Below are 22,561 nucleotides of genomic sequence, written 5' to 3'. Positions count from 1 at the left end.
ACTTTCTGAAAATGGATGTTGGCTTTTCCCCTTGCAAGCACCCCTTGGGTAGCCTGTTGATAAGCCTTTGTCATCTCCTTCCGAACTCTGGTGGCTGATCTGTGACATTCACCCAAATGCTTTGCTTCTCAGAACCTTTAAAACGAGCACCCCATAATAGTCACCAATGTGTCCACCTTCTCTCGTCCTGGCTTTCACGTTGTCCACTCTCCCTTGCACAGAAATTCAAGAAGAGTTTAAGAAATTATGATCTTTTCCGGTAAGCAGCCTGAAGTGACCTCTAAAAATGGGTCGCTATTCACTTGACCCAGAAAACCCTACAAGATCATGCAAATCAACAGGTTCAAATCTTCGTGTTCACTTTAAAAACACATGAAACTGCCCAGGCCATTAAGGGTAGGCATATCCAAAAAGCCACCAAGTATCTAAAGGATGTCAATTTACAGAAGCAATGGGTGCCATTCCATCATCACAATGGTGGAGTTGGTTGGTGTGTCCAGTGGGGCTGGATGTAGGGTCGGTGGCCCAAAAAGAGTGCTGATTATTTACTGCACATGCTCACAAATGCAAAGTGTAATGCTGAACTTAAGGTCTTAGATGTAGATTCTCTGGTCAATGAGCACATCCACGTGAACAAATCCCCTGCAATACGGCTCAGGACTTACAGAGCTCATGGTCGGATCAACCCATACGTGAGCTCTCCCTGATATACTGAGATGATCCTTACTGAAAAAGAAGAGATTGTCCCTAAACCAGAAGAGGAGGTTGCAGAGAAGAAAAAGATATCCCAGAAGAAACCGAAGAAACAAAAACTTACGGCCCTGGGAATAAATGCTGCAAAAAGAAATTATGATACACTGACCTCGATAAATGTAGGTCCATCAAATATGCAGAAATTATAACTATATGAAGGATATCAGTCCCTGAAAGGGATTCTAGGCGTGATCATTTTACAAGTCTCTGCATATATACTCTACTGGTTTGTCTTTGAATGTGATGACACCATTCAAATTCTTTTCATTTTTTTCTGATTGTCTTCACAACGTTAAGGTGAAGGGAAAATGATTCATAATACGCTGTAAGCATCTAAAGGAATGCTCATCTATTTCACTACTTGCATCTAGACACTTGTTAATTCAAATTTTATGGCTTAAGTTGAGACGGATTTTGAATTAGCAATGATTTTAGGCTACTGCTACTTTTATCACACTGCTCATGACAACCCACTTAGGAATTTTGGGGCATTCATATCACCTATCAGGCATAAATGGGTGTAGAAATGTGGGAAATGCTGCAAGAACACTCAAATCTCGAGAAATGAGCTAACTTAGCAAGTTGTGCTTGCTTCAGACTATTTAGCAGACAGTGTAAAGCAAACTGGTTTTGTAGCAAGGTGCAAGTGGACATGTTTTGCTCTTAAAATAATGTAAAACCCTATAATCCAAAGAAAGGAAGAAGGCAATGGTTTGTATCATAGACAAATGCTGTGTTTGGTCAGCTTATTCCAACATGCATGTGAGTAAGCCGCTTGGGTTTTGTTTGTGTGTTTTGGTTTTTTTTTTTCGTTACGGGGGCCTCTCACTGTTGTGGCCTCTCCCGTTGCAGAGCACAGGCTCCGGACGCGCAGGCTCAGTGGCCATGGCTCACAGGCCCAGCCGCTCCGCGGCATGTGGGATCTTCCCGGACCGGGGCATGAACCCATGTCCCCTGCATCGGCAGGCGGACTCTCAACCACTGCGCCACCAGGGAAGCCGCTGTTTGTGTGTTTTGATGAAGCAACGTTGAGTTGCTTTAAGCCACATCCTGCAGGGTCTGACGAGTGCCTTTCGAGAATGGAGGTGATACTGACAATGACCTTAAAGATAGGAAAGGAAGACATTCACACTTCATTTTGCTAGTTTTCCTTGAAGGTTTCTGGGGCCGTGTACAAAATAAATTTTACAGTAGTAATATGTCAGTGACAAGATCAGTTTTATGGCTAAAGCCACCAATGCAGTCCTTGTGACAATTTCAATCATCTATGCAGACTGTTAAAAATTTATTTAGCCACAGTAATTGGGAACAAGATAGAGTAATGTTGGCAGTGAGAATAAACCCAAGCAACAGACCCTTGAATGGATGGAGGGAAAGGAGAGAAGATGGTGGCATGGGGGTGCCCTCGTGAAGACTAGTCTGATTCATGGGAATATTCTCTTTGCTTTTGACGATCTCTCTCTTGGGATGACCAAGGGCCAGGACAATGGTCTCCTCTTAGTAGGATCAGGATGGGATGGAGAGGGGAAAACATTGGGTGAAGTGGCAGGGTTAAAAACAGGTGATTGGGCTTCCCTGGTGGCACAGTGGTTGAGGGTACGCCTGCCGATGCAGGGCAAATGGGTTCGTGCCCCGGTCCGGGAAGATCCCACATGCCGCAGAGCGGCTGGGCCCGTGAGCCATGGCCGCTGAGCCTGCGCGTCCGGAGCCTGTGCCCCGCAACGGGAGAGGCCCCAACAGTGAGAGGCCCATGTATCGCAAAAAAAACCAAAACAAACAAACAAAAAAAACAGGTGATCTTTTACATCTTTGCTTTGAAAGACTGGGTACTGTGTACCTTCCCGTATGATGGGGATATTCCTGGAAATCTTGTCCTGGTTACAGCACTGATGGCTTATACCAAACAGATGATCAGCGTAGCCCTCGCTGGCCAAGCCCACACTTCTTACATTTTTGAACCCAGACAGGACCCTCCTCATGGGAGGGTCGGCAGGACCCCTCTGAGGCCAGCTGCCTGAACCCAGAAAGACCTTGAGTTCTCAGTATGGATCCTGAAGAACTGAATCCCCTGTGCAAGTCACAGTTGGCCATCAGATCACCACTCCTCTCCCAACTCAGCTTTTATAATAAAAACGAACTTTATTCTGCCCTCCCCAGATGAAACAGAACTTTATCCACACTCATTATCTCACTGAAGGACGCTAAGATTTAGTTTGATAGGGGGAGATGTTCAAAGAGAATCCTCAAACAGAATCACCTCAAAAACCAAAACAGTGGCAAATCCATGGGAAACAAAACATGATAATGTTTTTTGTTGATTCCTCCATCTTTTTTGGGGGGGCTAATATAATGGTATAATATATAACATATTGTATAATATATTCCATAAGCATGTGTGTTGAATGGACTTTGACAAAGGGATATTGCATAAGATAAAGGGAATAGTTATCACATGACAATCTCCAAAGTACAATTATCTACAGACAAGAAGAATGTAAAGTGAGCACATGTATGTCAGGCAATTAATTTGACTGTCAATTTTATTTTGTGTAGGAGCTGATAACATCCATTCTTAGAATGTGATAAACTTTTTTTTTTTACCATATTCTAAGAGGTATGTAATATCTTGATCTTTTTAGGTAATGGATATTTTTATTATTTAGTTCTATTGATGTATAGCTGATGTACAATATTATGTAAGTTTCAGGTGTACAATATAGTGATTCACAATTTTTAAAGATAAAATTCCATTTAAAGTTATAAAATATTGGCTATATACCCCGTGCTGTATAATAGAGTCTCGGAGCTTATTTATTTTATACCTAATAGTTTGTACCTCTTAAGCCCCTCTCCCTTTATCCTGCCCCTCCTCCTTCCCTCTCCCCACTGGGAACCACTCGTTTGTTCTCTGTATCTCTGTTTTGTTATATTCATTCATTTGTTTTCACAACTGCATTTTTATGTGTTTCTGATTTGCACCTTCTTTTCTGTGTGTCCCTCTCTTGTTCCCAACCACATATCCTAATCTATGTCAACTTAGTGTTTTCCTCATCTTGCTGCTTTATTCTTTACAATTTTAACAGGGCAAATCCAATGACTCATAACCCACATAACACACAGTACAGCTTTTCAGAAAGCTTAATACAGAAACACCTAAACAATTACTAACCTTAGGATATTAAGAATTTATAGTAGACTCCATGGTGTTCTTTTTTCTTCCAACACACCGAACTTAAAACAAAATTTTTTTTCCCATTAACGTAAGAGACCAAAGACCAGCCAAGAGGAGCAGAAAAGACGTAACACCCTCAACCTCAAAGGGACAAAACTAAGATTACTGCCATTTTGGTGAGTTTTATGTCCAAGACATATTACAATACAAAATCTTTATTTTAAAAAATCCACATTTTTTCTGAAGATGCTGAGTGTGGGTACCTTCCAGAAGGTCTGGCATGAAGAGGACTAAATAATAAACAGGGAAAGGGTTTCCATAGTCCCAAAGGGCAAATTATCATTTTATATTGCGGGAATGCATTTTGAATATACTATAAATGCTAACCCTTGGGCTTTTAAGACTGTATGATGTGGCCGTATTATTAGCATTTTTTCCAATTCCTTTAAGACTCAGAGACTCAGTATTCCAACTCAGCTCATACACTGTGCTTAAATGTTCATGTTAAATGCTAGCCTTCAATCAAAAACCCTGCTTGGCCCAGAAAGGTAAAATGCCAGCTAGGAGTATGGAGCGCTTCTTATCAGGGGTTGCGACTTCAGGTCTTAGCTTAAGGAAAGTGGCACATAAATGCACTGTGATGTGCTGAAATTAACACTGCCAAAGCCACCAAAAACACAGAGCATTTTGAAGATTGCATTTTATTCCCCAAACTGAGGAATAATGCGTCGTGGTATAAGTTACAAGCCTGAGGGTCATTTTATGAATCCTAACCTATGCAGACGCTATGAAAGGGGCCCTCATAATGAAAATAATGGATACATTTACATCGAAGTATGTTCTAAAGAATGTACCTTGTAGTTGCTTCATCTGAATCTCTTTATGCTCTTTCTAGTAATACTAAAATATTGGGGGTAAGGGTTGGATCCCTGGCTGGGGAACTAAGATCCCGCATGCCATGTGGTGCAGCCAAAAAAAAAAAAAAAAGTATTGGGAGTAGAGAGTTATAGAGGGGGAAGTCTTTGGTGCAGAATGGTCAGGGAAGGCGTCTCTGAAAATGTTACATTGCAAAGGAAGTGAAGAAGCAAGTCATGCTTGTGGAAGGGAAAAGGAACAGAAACATCAAAGACAAAATTCTTGAGGTCTGCGTTTGATAGTAATGTTCTATGAGCTACAGAGAAGCACGTGAGAATGTGGGGGTAGCCCAGAAAGTACGGCTGGTGAGACGTGGGGAGCAATGAGCTCAGAGGTGGAGAAAGTTCTTGTAGGACTTCTGAGGACTTGATTTAACCGTGAATGGGACACGAGTCATTGGAGGGTTTCGAGAACAAGACAGGCTTGCCCTGACTTGGTCTAAAATGATCACTCCATCCACAGACTAAATGTCCATCAACAGAGAAATGGATAAAGTAGATGTGATATGTGTATACAATGGAATACTACTCAGCCATAAAAAAGAATAAAGTAATGCCATTTGCAGCCACATGGATGCAACTACAGATGATCATACTAAATGCAGTCAGTCAGAAAGAGAAAGACAAATATCATATGATATCACTTATATGTGGAATCTTTTAAAAAATGAACTTATTTACAAAACAGACTCACAGACTTAGAAAACAAGCTTATGGTTACCAAGGGGGAAAGGGGGTGTGTGTGGAGGGATAGGCTGGGAGTTTGGGATCAACATACACACACTACCATGTTTAAGAAATATAACCAATGAGGACCTACTGTAGAGCACAGGGAAGTCTGCTCGCTATTCTGTGATAACCTACATGGGACAAGAATCTGAAAAAGCATAGATACATGTATATGTATAACTGAATCGCTCTGCTGTACGCCTGAAACTAGACAACATTGTTAATCACCTTTCTCCAATGTAAAAAAAAAAAAAATTAAAAGAGTGACAAGGATAAGGATGAAAGAAAAGACACCAGATATGAGACTATTACAGTTGGCAATGTGAACTATAATTGGGGTGTGGAACAAAAGGATAAAAGTGTGGTAGAAGGAAATGTTTAAGATTCCAGACATATTTTGAAAGGAGAACAAATAGAATATGCTGATCAACTGAATGTGCATTATATATTAAAAGAGCAGAAGAAATACGTTAAGATTTTTGGTCTCAGCAACTGTTAGCCCAGCAGGATAATTTTCACGTGTATATGAGAAATACCATGGATGGACCAGAATTGAGAATAAAGGAAGGACTTAAGAATTCATTTTTTAACATGCGAAACTAGAAATGTCTGTAGGGCATGTAAGGTTTGCCAAATTGGCAATAGGATATGTAAGTTTAGACTTTTCTAAAGTTCTAGGGCAAGCAAAGAATGAACTGAGGCTGGATAGAAACTTGGGTGTTACCAGGGATTAAAAGGTACTCAAAGCTGTAGAACAGCGTGATATTAAATATGAAGTGAATGTATGAAAAGATGACTTCATCCTATGAATGAGCCCAGGAACCCTCCAAATTGTAGACCTTGGGGAAAGCAGAAGGATTGCCGGAAGTGCTGGAAAAGGAGTCCAGGGGACGTCCAAAATAACAGCAACATCTTGGGGGCCAAGCAGAGAAAATGGTCAACTACTTCAAAGAGAGCTGATAAACCAAGCAAAATGAGGGCAAAAAATAACCCCTGTATGTGTCAGCAGGGACAGTAGTTACCTGGATAAGGGTGTTCTCGGTGGAGTGGTCCTTCCTTTAAGAAGGAAAACCTGTGCTCGCTTCGGCAGCACATATACTAAAATTGGAACGATACAGAGAAGATTAGCATGGCCCCTGCGTGAGGATGACACGCAAATTCGTGAAGCGTTCCATATTTTTATATGCATAACTGATTCCCTTTGTTATAAAGCAGAAACACACCACTGTAAAGCAATTATACTCCAATAAAGATGTTTAAAAAATATATAAATAAAATGAAAAAAAAGAAGGGAAATCTTATTGGAGGAGATTCACAAAGAAGTTCAGGAGATGAACTTGATATGGTGTGTACATTTGAGCAGAGCTCTTTGGCAATACTGAGGGATGGGGGTAGGCTTTGCAGGGTCTCAATTTTTTTAAAGTGGTATATATTGCAGCACATTCTATGTTGATGGAATGATCCTCTTGAGGAAACAGATCATCAGCTGAGAAGCAGAGAGTGTATCCACAGAGCACTGTCCTTGTGTAGTTGAGAAAATATGAAACCTAGTGTCCTAGGAGGTGGATTGAAAAAGGTCTTGCTGTGATTTATGTCAGACAGTGTTCTGCTTATGTTTCCCTCTAAGAGTTTGATAGTGTCCGGCTTTACATTTAGGTCTTTAATCCATTTTGAGTTTATGTTTGTGTATGGTGTTAAGGAGTGTTCTAATTTCATTCTTTTACATGTAGCTGGCCCGTTTTCCCAGCACCACTTCTTGAGGAAACTGTCTTTTCTCCCTTGTATATTCTTGCCTCCTTGTCATAGATTAGGTGACCACAGGTGCTTGTGTTTATTTCTAGGCTTTCTATCCTGTTCCATTGATCTATATTTCTGGTTTTGTGCCAGTACCATACTGTCTTGATGACTATAGCTTTGTAGTATAGTCTGAAGTCAGGGAGCCTGATGCCTCCAGCTCCGTTTTTCTTTCTTGAGATTGCTTTGGTTGTAAGGGGAGGATGGGTAAATTGGAAGACTGGGATTGACACACATACACTATTATATATAAAATAGATAACTTACAAGGACCTACTGTCTAGCACAGGGAACTCTACTCAATATTCTGTAATGACGTATATGGGAAAAGAGTCTAAAAAAGAATGGATATATGTGTAACTGATTCACTTTGCTGTACACCTGAAACTAACACAACATTGTACAGCAACTGTACTCCAATAAAATTTTTTTTAAAAAAGGAAAACAACCTAGTATCCCAGTGGAGGGGGTGAGTTTTGGGAAGAAGAGGGGAGAAAAGACATCCACAGACACAGACTAGACAAATCGGACAGTCTGCAAAGTCCTCCCTCCTTTTCTCTACTATGGTCACACAGGACATACTTTTCTCTCCTGCTCTGAACTACTGAGACATGTAGCAAGATGTCCTCTAAGGGCATCCAGCCTTGGGTCCTGAGGGTCTAGAGTCCTAAAAAGAGGCTAGTCACACAGGTGCATATACTGATGGATGACCCGCCATGATGCTGAGCCCAAACGTGGCTCCAGATACACATTGTCCATCTTCATGTTTACATCAAGTCACGTTGTCTGTCTGGTTCCTCTAACCCATAGCCTTGGGCGTACAGAAGGATGTTATGACCCGGTCACTCTGTGAACATTCTATTGGTCTTATTCTCCAAGTGTGATCGAGCCTCATCGTCATGGCTACAGAGATAAGAACTGAGTAAACCCTATGACTGAGCTGCTATATTAACACTTTCCTCAAGCTGGATCTATATAGATATGATAACATGGACACGTTCACTTGAAAACCTTTCCATTGTTCAGGAAAATGAAAAGCAAGTTCAGGGACTTCCCTGGTGGTCCAGTGGTTAGGACCCCACGCTTTCACTGCAGGGGGCGTGAGTTTAATCCCTGGTCGGGGAACTAAGATGCTGCATGCCGTGCAGCAGCAAGGCCAAAAAAAAAAAGGCAAGTTCATCGGCTCACTGTGAGAAGGTGTTGGAGATTTGATCAGAAAGGAGAAATGAAAATTCAGTCTTGGCAGAATGAATGAACTAAGAGAAGAGAGGAGAACTCCGGGGAATGACTGCTGTTTACTGTGAGAGTAGCTATCATAATTTAAAGTTAGATCATTTGATATGGTGAGTGTTTTTCTCCAGCACCCTCAGGTCGGGGTTAGGAAAAGCTAGACCAAGCAGGATTGGGGCTTGCTAATTGTTAAGCTAGAGAGCGGAGGAATAAGCCAGTATGGGGGGGTAAAAAGCAAGGATCATGGATCATGGAATCCAAACCATATTAGGAGTCAGGGGAAGACCTTTGGGGGTAAATGCAGGACCCTTATATTTCATAGCACTTCATAGTTTCTATAGGTATCTCACATGCAGCCAACCACTTTATAGCCATGGTCACCCAAAGAGACTTGTGGGACAAATATTTTATCCTCACCTTTCAGATGAAGGATCTTGGAGACCCCTTATTACAACATGGTGCTCTAAAATTCAGTTCTGACTTTCCAACAGGGAAATGAAGAAAGAGATCAGGAAGCAGTGATGTTGGCATTTGAGTGAGCCCTTCTTTGGCATAACCTGGACGTCCTGCCATTTTCCTCCTTTGTGAGGAAGTAAGTACATTCTCAGTAAATCCCATACCATCATATGTAAAGTTCTACTAAGGAACCAACATCCATCATTTTGCTTAAGTATCAACTGTGCTTAATAGACGGTGGGGATAAAACCATAATTCGAAAAGATACGTGCACCCCAATGTTCACTGCAGCACTATTTACAATAGCCAGGACATGGAAGCAACCTAAACGTCCATCAGCAGATGAATGGATAAAGAAGATGTGGTACATATATACAATGGAATATTACTCAGCCATAGAAACAAAGAACAAAATAATGCCATTTGCAGAAACATGGATGGACCTGGAGATTGTCATACTGAGTGAAGTAAGTCAGACACAGAAAGACAAGTGTCCTATGATATCGCTTATATGTGGAATCTAAAAAAATAAGGGTACAAATGAACCTACTTATAAAACAGAAGTAGAGTCACGGATGTAGAAAACAAACTTAGGGTTACCAGGGGGTGGGGGGGTGATAAATAGGGAGATTGGGATTGAGAGAAACACACTACTATGTATAAAATAGATAACTATTTTAATAGTTAACTATAGTTAAAACTATTTAATTATTTAATAGTTAAAACTATTAAAACTGTTTTAATAGTTAACTATAGATAATAGTTAACTATAGTTAAAATAGATAACTATTTTAATAGATAATAAGGACCTACTGTAGAGCACAGGGAACTCTACTCAATACCCTGTCCTGGCCTATATGGGAATAGAATCTAAAAAAGAGCGGATCTATGTATATGTACGGCTGATTCACTTTGCTGTACACCCGAAACTAACATCACGTTGTAAATCAACTGTACTGCAACAGAAATTAAAACAAAAACAAAACTGCTAAAAGAAACAATAGATGGTGGGTCCCACTTGATAAATGTCTTACCCCTATGCAGGTAGGAGATTAATACATCACCAGAGAAAACACTGCCTTTTCCTGTTTTCAGCACACTCTCTAAAAGGATAGACTTATACTTCTATACTTTTGAAATGGCTGGATGGGCACCCTAACACTGAATTATTCATAAGCCAGGAGAGCTGGTTTCACCTCACTTCTGCTCAGAATGCTGCATGATACAGGAGGAGCAGTCATGGGGCCCGTGGGTTTTCAGGGATTTCTCTGTACCAGGAATTGCCGCCTTTTTGCCTGCATCACTTAATTTTAGTCTCATAACAGATATACAGTGGACCCTTGAACAACACAGGGGAGTTAGGAGCACCCAGCAACTGCCCAGTCAAAAATTTTCCTATGAATTTACAAAAACGTCGGACCTCCATATTCACGGTTCCACCTCCACCACGGATTCAATCAACCACACAGATGGGGCAAAACTGTAGGACGTAATTTTTTTTTTTTTTTAGTAGAGAAAGAATACAGTTCTATTACTGAATGGGCTTTAAACCAGAATGTGATACACATCACAGGCAATCTACTAAGAGATTGCAAAGACAAAAAGAAATCTCCCCCTTTTATAAAGCCAAGCAGGTACAACCCGTTCCATACACATTTTCAAGATAAACAACAAATAATCCTCAGGTGAGAGGACTTGGTAACACCATGTGTCACATAGTTCACCCTAAATTTTCCTGGTCATTGAGGTGACCATCTGTGTTAGCTAACTGGCTTTATCCAGAGGAAAGACAAATTATCATGGTCTACACCTTGGAGCTCAGTGACCACTTAAGTTAGGCTCCTACCCTCCCACCAGCAAGAGGAGGATGTGGTGGTATTGATATATCCCCTTGACATTTATATTTCAAAGAGATGGCTCCCAGGTCCTAGAGAAAGACACGCCTGTGTTACAAAGAGGGCAAAAGGCCTATCTAGTTCTCAAAAAGGATTTATACACATTTCAAAGGAGGAAGAAAAAAACCTACAATCACAGGTTTTCTTAAGTAAATGCTTTTTTTTTTTGCCATTACTCTGTTAAAAATTTATTTTAAATGTAGATGTAAAAAATAAAGAGGAAAAACACCAGACAACATTTATGAACTAACATTCTCAGACAATCCCCCGTCCCAAATGCATGAAGATTTATGGTGTATCTGGCATCATACAACACGTTTTACATTATAGGAGAAACTCTAGCTGTTTCGTATTTTAAGCTGTCAAACTAATTTCAATACACACAGTGAAAAATGTCTAGATGTTTGAGAGGTAATCATTTTTTCATTATAAATTAATTTGTCCTTTACAATTTGAAATAAAAATTTTACTTTGAGCATTTAGAGGTTCTAAACTAGTACTTTTTTTTTAAAATGAGGGGAGGGAAATCTCTTCCCTTATTTTACTTTTTCAATTTTTATTGGGGTATAGTTGATTAACGACGTTGTGTTACTTTCTGCTGTACAGCAAAGTGAATCAGTTATACATATACATATATCCACTCTTTTTTAGATTCTTTTCCCATATAGGTCATTACAGAGTATTAAGTAGAGTTCCCTGTGCTATACAGTAGGTCCATATTAGTTATTCATTTTATATATAGTATATATAGTGTGTATATGTCAATCCCAATCTCCCAATTTATCTCTCCCCCCCTTTACCCCCAGTAACCGTAAATTTGTTTTCTACACCTGTGACTCTATTTCTGTTTTGTAAATAACTTCACTTGTACCATTTTTTAGATTCCACATGTAAGTGATATCATATGATATTTGTCTTTCTCTGTCTGACTTACTTCACTAAATATAATTTCTAGGTCCATCCATGTTGCTGCAAATAGTATTATTTCATTCCTTTTTTAACAGCTGAGTAATATTGCATTGTATATATGTACCACATCTTCTTTCTCCTCTCCTCTGTTGAGGTTTATTATAATAAACCTCTTTCTCTATATATATACACATCCTACTGGTTCTGTTTCTCTGAAGAGCCTTGAGTAATCCACTGGTGCATACAATTCCATGTTTTGCTTATGTTCACAGATCAGCTTTGAAGGGCTACAAAGGTGTTAGTGCAAACACTGAGAAGAAGCACCTTCTGCTTTTTCCTTTGAACATCTACCAATTAAAGATATCAAGCAATCCATAAAACATCAAACAATTCAGTAGCAGAAGGAAGGAAAGCAAAGAAAAAGCACGTGCAAAAGCACAACTTTCATGAATGCTTGAAAAATAAAACAGTGTAGAGCTCACTTTAATTTTTTTTCACTGACAAATCACATGTCAGTTTCATTTATAATCAAGAATGAAAATTGCTGGGGGTGGTGTGTTATTATTGATTGTTTATTAGAATAGACTGCTAAACCATTCCTCATACAAAGAAGTCAATTTTGCTTCAATGCCCTCATCTTTTAGAAAGGATCATTAGCTTTTTTTCTAGCTGTTTGAACAATTCACATAGCACGATTACCTCTTAGATATGAAACTCAAGTATTCTGGTTACATTAAGATAGACTAAGTATATTTTGGGGGGCTCATTTGTTAAAGAATACCTTTACAACCTAGAATACGTAAAGCTGATTGAGTTGAGAATGAATGTGCATGGTGGGGTAGTGCAGCAAACATCATTCTCAGTGGTGAAAAGCTGAAAGTAATTCCTCTGGGATCAGGAGCAAAGCAAGGATGTCCACTCTTGCCTTTATTATTCAGCGTGGTTTTGGAGGTCCTGGCCACGGCAATCAGAGGAGGAGAAGTGAAGGGAATCCAGGTTGGACAGGAGGAAGTGGGTTGTCACTGTTTGCAGATGACATGGTGCTGTGCACAGAAAGTCCTAAGGATGCTACCAGAAAACTACCGGAGCTCATAGATGAATGTGCTAAAGTTGCGGAATGTAATTAATACACAGAAATCTCTTGCATTCCTATACACTAACAGCGAAAGATCAGAAGGAGAAATTAAGGAAACAATTCTATTTACCATCACAACAAAAAGAATAAAATACCTAGGAATAAACCTACCTAAGGAGGCAAAAGACTTTTACTCAGAAAACTGTAAGGTACTGAAGAAAGAAATCAAAGATGACACAAGCAGATGGAGAGATATACCATGTTCTTGGATTGGAAGAATCAATATTGTGAAAATGACTATACTACCCAAAGCAATCTACAGATTCAATGGAATCCCTAACAGATTACCAAGGGCATTTTGCACAGAATTAGAAGAAAAAATTTTATAATTCGTATGGAAACACAAAAGACCCTGAGTAGTCAAAACAATCTTGAGAAAGAAAAATGGAGGTGGAGGAATCAGGCTCCCTGACTTCAGACTATACTACAAAGCTACAGTAAACAAGACAGTATGGTACTGGCATAAAACCAGAACTATAGATCAATGGAACAGGATAGAAAGTCCAGAGATAAACCCATGTACCTATGGTCACCTAACCTATGACAAAGGAGGCAAGAATATACAATGTGTATCTTAATAGAAATGAAAATCTTCCTTAGACTTTTAAACTGGAAAGTCAGTGGTTAAAGCAGCAGAACTTCCATAAATTCCCTTCATTTGTGAGGGTGTCAGAGATCTTTAGGGATAGAAAGAAGACAGGAGATTGAGTCTCATCTCACTGTGATCACCCTACTGGCAGACCTCATGCTGAGCAAGCCAAGTACTAGCAAGACAATCCTTGTCTATAGAATATTGTAGCATGATGCATCTCACTGTTTAGGATTGCTTTATGGTAAGGGAACCCAGTATCTATGGATTTAGGTGATGTAGCTACCTAGAAAGTGTGCCCTAAGCTAGCAACTGAGTATAAAAAGAAGATGTTTCATGACCTAAAAATGCTCCTTCTGTGAAGGCAAAATGACTGTGTACCAGACGGGCGCGAGTCGCGACTGAAAGTGCGGAGCCCAGAGACGGGCGTGGGACGCTGGGGCTGCTGCTGCCGCCGCCAAGAAGCCTGTGTGCGAGCGCAGGTCACTGCCCACACCGCCCTTCCGGGAGCCTGTGCAGCCCGCCACTGCCGGGGTCCCGGGATCCAGGGGCGGCTTCCCTGGGAGAACGCACGGCACGCCTCGGGCTGGTGCAACGTCATGCCGACCTTTGCCGCTGCAGGCTCGCCCCGCACTCCGTGCCCCTCCCTCCCGCCCGGCCTGAGTGAGCCAGAGTCCCCGAAGAGGCTGCTCCTTTAACCCTGTCCTGCCTGAGCGAAGAACAGATGCCCTCCGGCGACCTACACGCAGAGGCGGGGCCAAATCCAAAGCTGAGACCCAGGAGCTGTGAGAACAAAGAAGAGAAAGGGAAACCTCTCCCAGCAGCCTCAGAAGCAGCGGATTAAAGCTCCACAATCAACTTGATGTACCCTGCATCTGTGGAATACATGAATAGACAACACATCATCCCAAATTGAGGAGCCCGGAGTCAGTGCTGTGCCTCTGAGGTGGGAGAGCCAACTTCAGGACACTGGTCCACAAGAGACCTCCCAGCTCCACATAATATCAAACGGCAAAAATCTTCCAGAGATCTCCATCTCAACACCAGCACCCAGCTTCACTCAACGACCAACAAGCTACAGTGCTGGACACCCTAAGCCAAACAACTAGCAAGACAGGAGCACAATGCCACCCATTAGCAGAGAGGTGGCCTAAACTCATAAAAAGTCTGCAGACACCCCAAAACACACCACCAGACGTGGACCTGCCCACCAGAAAGACAAGATCCAGCCTCATCCACCAGAACACAGGCACTAGCCCCCTCCACCAGGAAGCCTACACAACCCACTAAACCAACCTTAGCCACTGGGGACAGACACCAAAAACAACGGGAACTATGAACCTGCAGCCTGCAAAAAGGAGACCCCAAACACAGTAACATAAGCAAAATGAGAAGACAGAAAAACACACAGCAGGAGAAGGAGCAAGATAAAAACCCACCAGATCTAACAAATGAAGAGGTAATAGGCAGTCTACCTGAAAAAGAATTCAGAATAATGATGGTAAAGATGATCCAAGATTCTATTTCCCAGATCCAAAATCTTGGAAATAGAATAGACAAAATGCAAGAAACAGTTAACAAGGACCTAGAAGAACTAAAGATGAATCAAGCATCGATTAAAAACACAATACATGAAATAAAAAATACTCTAGATGGGATCAATAGCAGAATAACTGAGGCAGAAGAACGGATAAGTGAGGTGGAAGATAAAATAGTGGAAATAACTGCTGCAGAGCAAAATAAAGAAAAAAGAATGAAACGAACAGAGGACAGTCTCAGAGGCCTCTGGGACAATATTAAACGCACCAACATTCGAATTATAGGGGTTCCAGAAGAAGAAGAGAAAAAGAAAGGGACTGAGAAAATATTTGAAGAGATTATAGTTGAAAACTTCCCTAATATGGGAAAGGAAATAGTTAATCAAGTCCAGGAGGCACAGAGAGTCCCATACAGAATAAATCCAAGGAGAAATACGCCAAGACACATATTAATCAAACTGTCAAAAATTAAACACAAAGAAATCATATTAAAAGCAGCAAGGCAAAAACAACAAATAACACACAAGGGAATCCCCATCAGGATAACAGCTGATCTCTCAGCAGAAACTCTACAAGCCAGAAGGGAGTGGCAGGACATAATTAAAGTGATGAAGGAGAAAAACCTGCAACCAAGATTACTCTACCCAGCAAGGATCTCATTCAGATTTGATGGAGAAATTAAAACCTTTACAGACAAGCAAAAGCTGAGAGAGTTCAGCACCACCAAACCAGCTTTACAACAAATGCTAAAGGAACTTCTCTAGGCAAGAAACACAACAGAAGGAAAAGACCTACAATAACGAACCCAAAACAATTAAGAAAATGGGAACAGGAACATACATATCAATAATTACCTTAAATGTAAATGGACTAAATGCTCCCACCAAAAGACACAGATTGGCTGAATGGATACAAAAACAAGACCCATATATATGCTGTCTACAAGAGACCCACTTCAGACCTAGAGACACATACAGACTGAAAGTAAGGGGATGGAAAAAGATATTCCATGCAAATGGAAACCAAAAGAAAGCTGGAGTAGCAATTCTCATATCAGACAAAATAGACTTTAAAATAAAGACTACTAGAAGAGACAAAGAAGGACACTACATAATGATCAAGGGATCGATCCAAGAAGAAGATATAACAATTGTAAATATTTATGCACCCAACATAGGAGCACCTCAATACATAAGGCAAATACTAACAGCCATAAAAGGAGAAATTGACAGTAACACACTCATAGTAGGGGACTTTAACACCCCACTTTCACCAATGGACAGATCATCCAAACTGAAAATAAATAAGGAAACACAAGCTTTAAATGATACATTAAACAAGATGGACTTAATTGATATTTATAGGACATTCCATCCAAAAACAACAGAATACACATTTTTCTCAAGTGCTCATGGAACATTCTCCAGGATAGATCATATCTTGGGTCACAAATCAAGCCTTGGTAAATTTAAGAAAATTGAAATTGTATCAAGTATCTTTTCTGACCACAATGCTATGAGAATAGATATCAATTACAGGAAAAGATCTGTAAAAAATACAAACACATGGTGGCTAAACAATACACTACTTAATAACGAAGTGATCACTGAAGAAATCAAAGAGGAAATTAAAAAATACCTAGAAACAAATGACAATGGAGACACGACAACCCAAAACCTATGGGATGCAGCAAAAGTAGTTCTAAGAGGGAAGTTTATAGCAATACAATCCCACCTTAAGAAACAGGAAACATCTCGAATAAACAACCTAACCTTGCACCTAAAGCAATTAGAGAAAGAAGAACAAAAACATCCCAAAGTTAGCAGAAGGAAAGAAATCATAAAAATCAGATCAGAAATAAATGAAAAAGAAAGGAAGGAAACGATAGCAAAGATCAATAAAACTAAAAGCTGGTTCTTTGAGAAGATAAACAAAATTGATAAACCATTAGCCAGACTCATCAAGAAAAAAAGGGAGAAGACTCAAATCAATAGAATTAGAAATGAAAAAGGAGAAGTAACAACTGACACTGCAGAAATACAAAAGATCATGAGAGATTACTATAAGCAACTCTATGCCAATAAAATGGACAACCTGGAAGAAATGGACAAATTCTTAGAAAGGCACAACCTGCCAAGACTGAATCAGGAAGAAATAGAAAATATGAACAGACCAATCACAAGCACTGAAATTGAAACTGTGATTAAAAATCTTCCAACAAACAAAAGCCCAGGACCAGATGGCTTCACAGGCAAATTCTATCAAGCATTTAGAGAAGAGCTAACACCTATCCTTCTCAAACTCTTCCAAAATATAGCAGAGGGAGGAACACTCCCAAACTCATTCTACGAGGCCACCATCACCGTGATACCAAAACCAGACAAGGATGTCACAAAGAAAGAAAACTACAGGCCAATATCACTGATGAACATAGATGCAAAAATCCTCAACAAAATACTAGCAAACAGAATCCAACAGCACATTAAAAGGATCATACACCATGATCAAGTGGGGTTTATTCCAGGAATGCAAGGATTCTTCAATATACGCAAATCAATCAACGTGATACACCATATTAACAAATTGAAGGAGAAAAACCATATGATCATCTCAATCGATGCAGAGAAAGCTTTCGACAAAATTCAACACCCATTTATGATAAAAACCCTGCAGAAAGTAGGCATAGAGGGAACTTTCCTCAACATAATAAAGGCCATATATGACAAACCCACAGCCAGCATCGTCCTCAATAGTGAAAAACTGAAACCATTTCCACTAAGATCAGGAACAAGACAAGGTTGCCCACTCTCACCACTCTTATTCAACCTAGTTTTGGAAGTTTTAGCCACAGCAATCAGAGAAGAAAAGGAAATAAAAGGAATCCAAATCGGAAAAGAAGAAGTAAAGCTGTCACTGTTTGCAGATGACATGATACTATACATAGAGAATCCTAAAGATGCTACCAGAAAACTACTAGAGTTAATCAATGAATTTGGTCAAGTTGCAGGATACAAAATTAATGCACAGAAATCTCTGGCATTCCTATATACTAATGATGAAAAATCTGAAAGTGAAATCAAGGAAACACTCCCATTTACCATTGCAACAAAAAGAATAAAATATCTAGGAATAAACCTACCTAAGGAGACAAAAGACCTGTATGCAGAAAATTATAAGACACTGATGAAAGAAATTAAAGATGATACAAATAGATGGAGAGATGTACCATGTTCTTGGATTGGAAGAATCAACATTGTGAAAATGACTCTACTACCCAAAGCAATCTACAGATTCAATGCAATCCCTATCAAACTACCACTGGCATTTTTCACAGAACTAGAACAAAAAATTTCACAATTTGTATGGAAACACAAAAGACCCCGAATAGCCAAAGCAATCTTGAGAACGAAAAATGGAGCTGGAGGAATCAGGCTCCCTGACTTCAGACTATACTACAAAGCTACAGTAATCAAGACAGTATGGTACTGGCACAAAAACAGAAAGATAGATCAATGGAACAGGATAGAAAGCCCAGAGTTAAACCCACGGACATATGGTCACCTTATCTTTGATAAAGGAGGCAGGAATGTACAGTGGAGAAAGGACAGTCTCTTCAATAAGTGGTGCTGGGAAAACTGGATAGGGACATGTAAAAGTATGAGATTAGATCACTCCCTAACACCATACACAAAAATAAGCTCAAAATGGATTAAAGACCTAAATGTAAGGCCAGACACTATCAAACTCTTAGAGGAAAACATAGGCAGAACACTCTATGACATAAATCACAGCAAGATCCTTTTTGACCCACCTCCTAGAGAAATGGAAATAAAGACAAAAATAAACACATGGGACCTAATGAAACTTCAAAGTTTTTGCACAGCAAAGGAAACCATAAACAAGACCAAAAGACAACCCTCAGAATGGGAGAAAATATTTGCAAATGAAGCAACTGACAAAGGATTAATCTCCAAAATTTATAAGCAGCTCATGCAGCTCAATAACGAAAAAACAAACAACCCAATCCAAAAATGGGCAGAAGACCTAAATAGACATTTCTCCACAGAAGATATACAGACTGCCAACAAACACATGAAAGGATGCTCAACATCTTTACTCATTAGAGAAATGCAAATCAAAACTACAATGAGATATCATCTCACACCAGTCAGAATGGCCATCATCAAAAAATCTAGAAACAATAAATGCTGGAGAGGGTGTGGAAAAAAGGGAACACTCTTGCACTGTTGGTGGGAATGTAAATTGATACAGCCACTATGGAGAACAGTATGGAGGTTCCTTAAAAAACTACAAATAGAACTACCATATGACCCAGCAATCCCACTACTGGGCATATACCCTGAGAAAACCATAATTCAAAAAGAGACATGTACCAAAATGTTCATTGCAGCTCTATTCACAATAGCCCGGAGCTGGAAACAACCTAAGTGTCCATCATCGGATGAATGGATAAAGAAGATGTGGCACATATATACAATGGAATATTACTCAGCCATAAAAAGAAATGAAATTGAGCTATTTGTAATGAGGTGGATAGACCTAGAGTCTGTCATACAGAGTGAAGTAAGTCAGAAAGAGAAAGACAAATACCGTATGCTAACACATATATATGGAATTTAAGAAAAAAAAATGTCATGAAGAACATAGGGGTAAGACAGGAATAAAGACACAGACCTACTAGAGAATGGACTTGAGGATATGGGGAGGGGGAAGGGGAAGCTGGGACAAAGTGAAAGAGCGGCATGGACATATATACACTACCAAACGTAAGGTAGATAGCTAGTGGGAAGCAGCCGCTTAGCACAGGGAGATCAGCTTGGTGCTTTGCGACCGCCTGGAGGGGTGGGATAGGGAGGGTGGGAGGGAGACGCAAAAGGGAGGGGATATGGAAACATATGTATATGTATAACTGATTAAATTTGTTATAAGGCAAAAAATTAAAAATAAATAAATAAATAAATTAATTAAAAAAAAAATGACTGTGTACCTTTGTTAGAAATCTCATGTGACCTTAATTGGAAATAGGGTCTTTGCAGATGGAATCAAGTGAAAATGAGGTCATACTGGATTAGGGTGGTCCCCAAATCCAACAACCGGTGTCCTTATAAGAGTAGGGGAAACATTGGGATACAGAGATTGTGTGAGGAAGGCTGTGTGACCGAGAGGCAGAGGTTGGAGTCATTCAACTGCAAGTCCAGGGACACAAAGGATTGCAGCAACCACCAGAAGATAAGAAGGCAAAACAGAAAAAGACAAAGACAAAAAATGGCACAGACAACACCTATCAGTCAATTTATTAAAGAATATGGGGACTTCCCTGATGGTCCAGTGGGTAAGACTCCACGCTCCCAATGCAGGGGGACCAGGTTCGCTCCCTGGTCAGAGAACTAGATCGCGCATGCATGCTGCAACTAAGAGTCTGCATGCCACAACTAAGAGTACACATGCCACAACTAAGAGTCCACATGGTGCAAATAAGAAGTCCACATGACGCAGCTAAGAAGTCCACATGCCACAACTAAGCATCCACATGCCACAACTGAGTCCACATGTCGCAATGAAGATCCCACGTGCCACAACTAAGACCCAGTGCAGCCAAAAAATGAATAAAGAAACAAAGAATATGAATCCCTAACTCAGAAGTTATGACATTTGCTTAGGTTGCTTACATGTCCTGGCTATTGTATATAGAGCTGTAATGAACATTGGGGTGCATGTGTCTTTTTGAATTATGGTTTTCTCGGGGTATATGCCCAGTAGTGGGATTGCTGGGTCGTATGGTAATTCTATTTTTAGTTTTTTGAGGAACCTCCATACTGTTCTCCATAGTAGCTGTACCAATTTACATTTCCACCAACAGTGTAGGAGGGTTCCATTTTCTCCACACCCTCTTCAGCATTTATTGTTTGTAGGATTTCTGAGGATAAATCTCCCTAATTCTTGAGCTTACTCTAAGAGGAAAAAGGAGAAATTCTGTGGAGAAACTGGTTTAATTGCCTTTAAGCCCTCATTAAGATTGGAGAATGCGGTCCTTTGTGTTGGGTGAGTGGAGGGAAGTGGGTGGGCAGAAATCGATGATCCAGTGGACCTGATTGCAATAAAAACATCTCTGAATAATCAAGACACTGCACCGAGCAAGATCCTCATCTTTGATTTTGTTTTGATCACCAATGGGGCACGACAGCAGCTGACATACCACAGAGATAGAAAACAAATGAGCATCTGCCCAGAGCTGGAGGAATGGGGAGGGACTGCTCCATGAATACTGGGTTTTTATGGGATGGTGAAGACATTCTGACAGTAGACAGTGGTGATGACTGCGCGAATCTGTGAGTACACCAAAAGCCACCAAATTGTGTTTTTTACAAGTGGAACTTTTACGGTATGTGAATTATACTTTAAAAAACTCTACCACTATGGAGAACAGTATGGAGGTTCCTTAAAAAACTAAAAATAGAGACACCATATGATCCAGCAATCCCACTCCTGGGCATATATGCAGAGAAAACCATAATTCTAAAGGAGGCATGCACTCCTACGTTCATAGCAGCACTATTTACAATATCCAAGACATGGAAGCAACCTAAGTGTCCAAGGACAGAGGAATGGATAAAGAAGATGTGGTACATATACACAGTGGAATACTACTCAGCCATAAAAAGGAGGAAATAATGCCATTTGCAGCAACATGGATGGACCTAGAGGGAATTATGCTCAATGAAATAAGTTAACAAATATCCTGTGATATCTCTTATACATGGAGTATTAAAAAAATGGTACAAAGGAATCTATTTACAAACAGAAATAGAGTCACAGATGTAGAAAACAAACTTATTTATGGTTACCAACAGGGAAAAGGTGGGGAGGCATAAATTGGGAGATTGGGACTGACATATACACACTACTGTGTATAAAACAGATAACTAATAAGAACCTGCTGTATAGCACAGGGAACTCTATTCAATACTCTGTAATGACTAATATGGGAATAGAATCTAAGAAAGAGTGGATCTATGTACATGTATAATGGACTCACTTTGCTGTACAGTAGAAACTAACACAACATTGTAAATCAACTATACTCCAACAAAAATTAATTTTAAAAATCTCTAAACTTTAAACATTTAAATCTAGTATTTCCAACCTACTAAATTGCTAAAGTACATGTTGCTGAAAATGATTTGTTTCAATTCTAGGTGGCAAGGATCTCAAATCTTTAAATTTAAATGTAATGGATTGGCCAACATTCTCTCTTTTAAAAAAACATGCTGAGGTCAAAGGAAGTTGTGTGGAGTTATCTGTTAAGATAATCCCATACGGAAGGAGCCTGGGAAATTCTCCAAAGATCCTTATGTTGACAGTAAATCTTTCCCTAAAAAGGATAGGGAGGGTGGGAGGGAGGGAGATGCAAGAGGGAAGGGATATG

At 39.9% G+C, this 22,561-nt stretch overlaps 1 pseudogene across 1 annotated transcript; it reads left to right on the top strand.

Annotated features, from left to right (window-relative positions):
- Nucleotides 1-286: 286 nt before the first annotated feature.
- LOC309797003 (large ribosomal subunit protein uL22-like) lies at nucleotides 287-13,981 on the top strand (annotated as a pseudogene). The gene is made up of 3 exons: nucleotides 287-872; nucleotides 12,791-12,971; nucleotides 13,941-13,981. The product of its transcript is annotated as a large ribosomal subunit protein uL22-like (transcript).
- The last annotated feature ends 8,580 nt before the right edge of the window (nucleotides 13,982-22,561 follow it).

This window comes from Mesoplodon mirus (genome assembly GCF_964341445.2).
Source record: "Mesoplodon mirus genome assembly, chromosome: X".
Taxonomy (NCBI): Eukaryota; Metazoa; Chordata; class Mammalia; order Artiodactyla; family Ziphiidae; genus Mesoplodon; species Mesoplodon mirus.
This window is presented reverse-complemented; position numbering and strand designations above follow the sequence as displayed.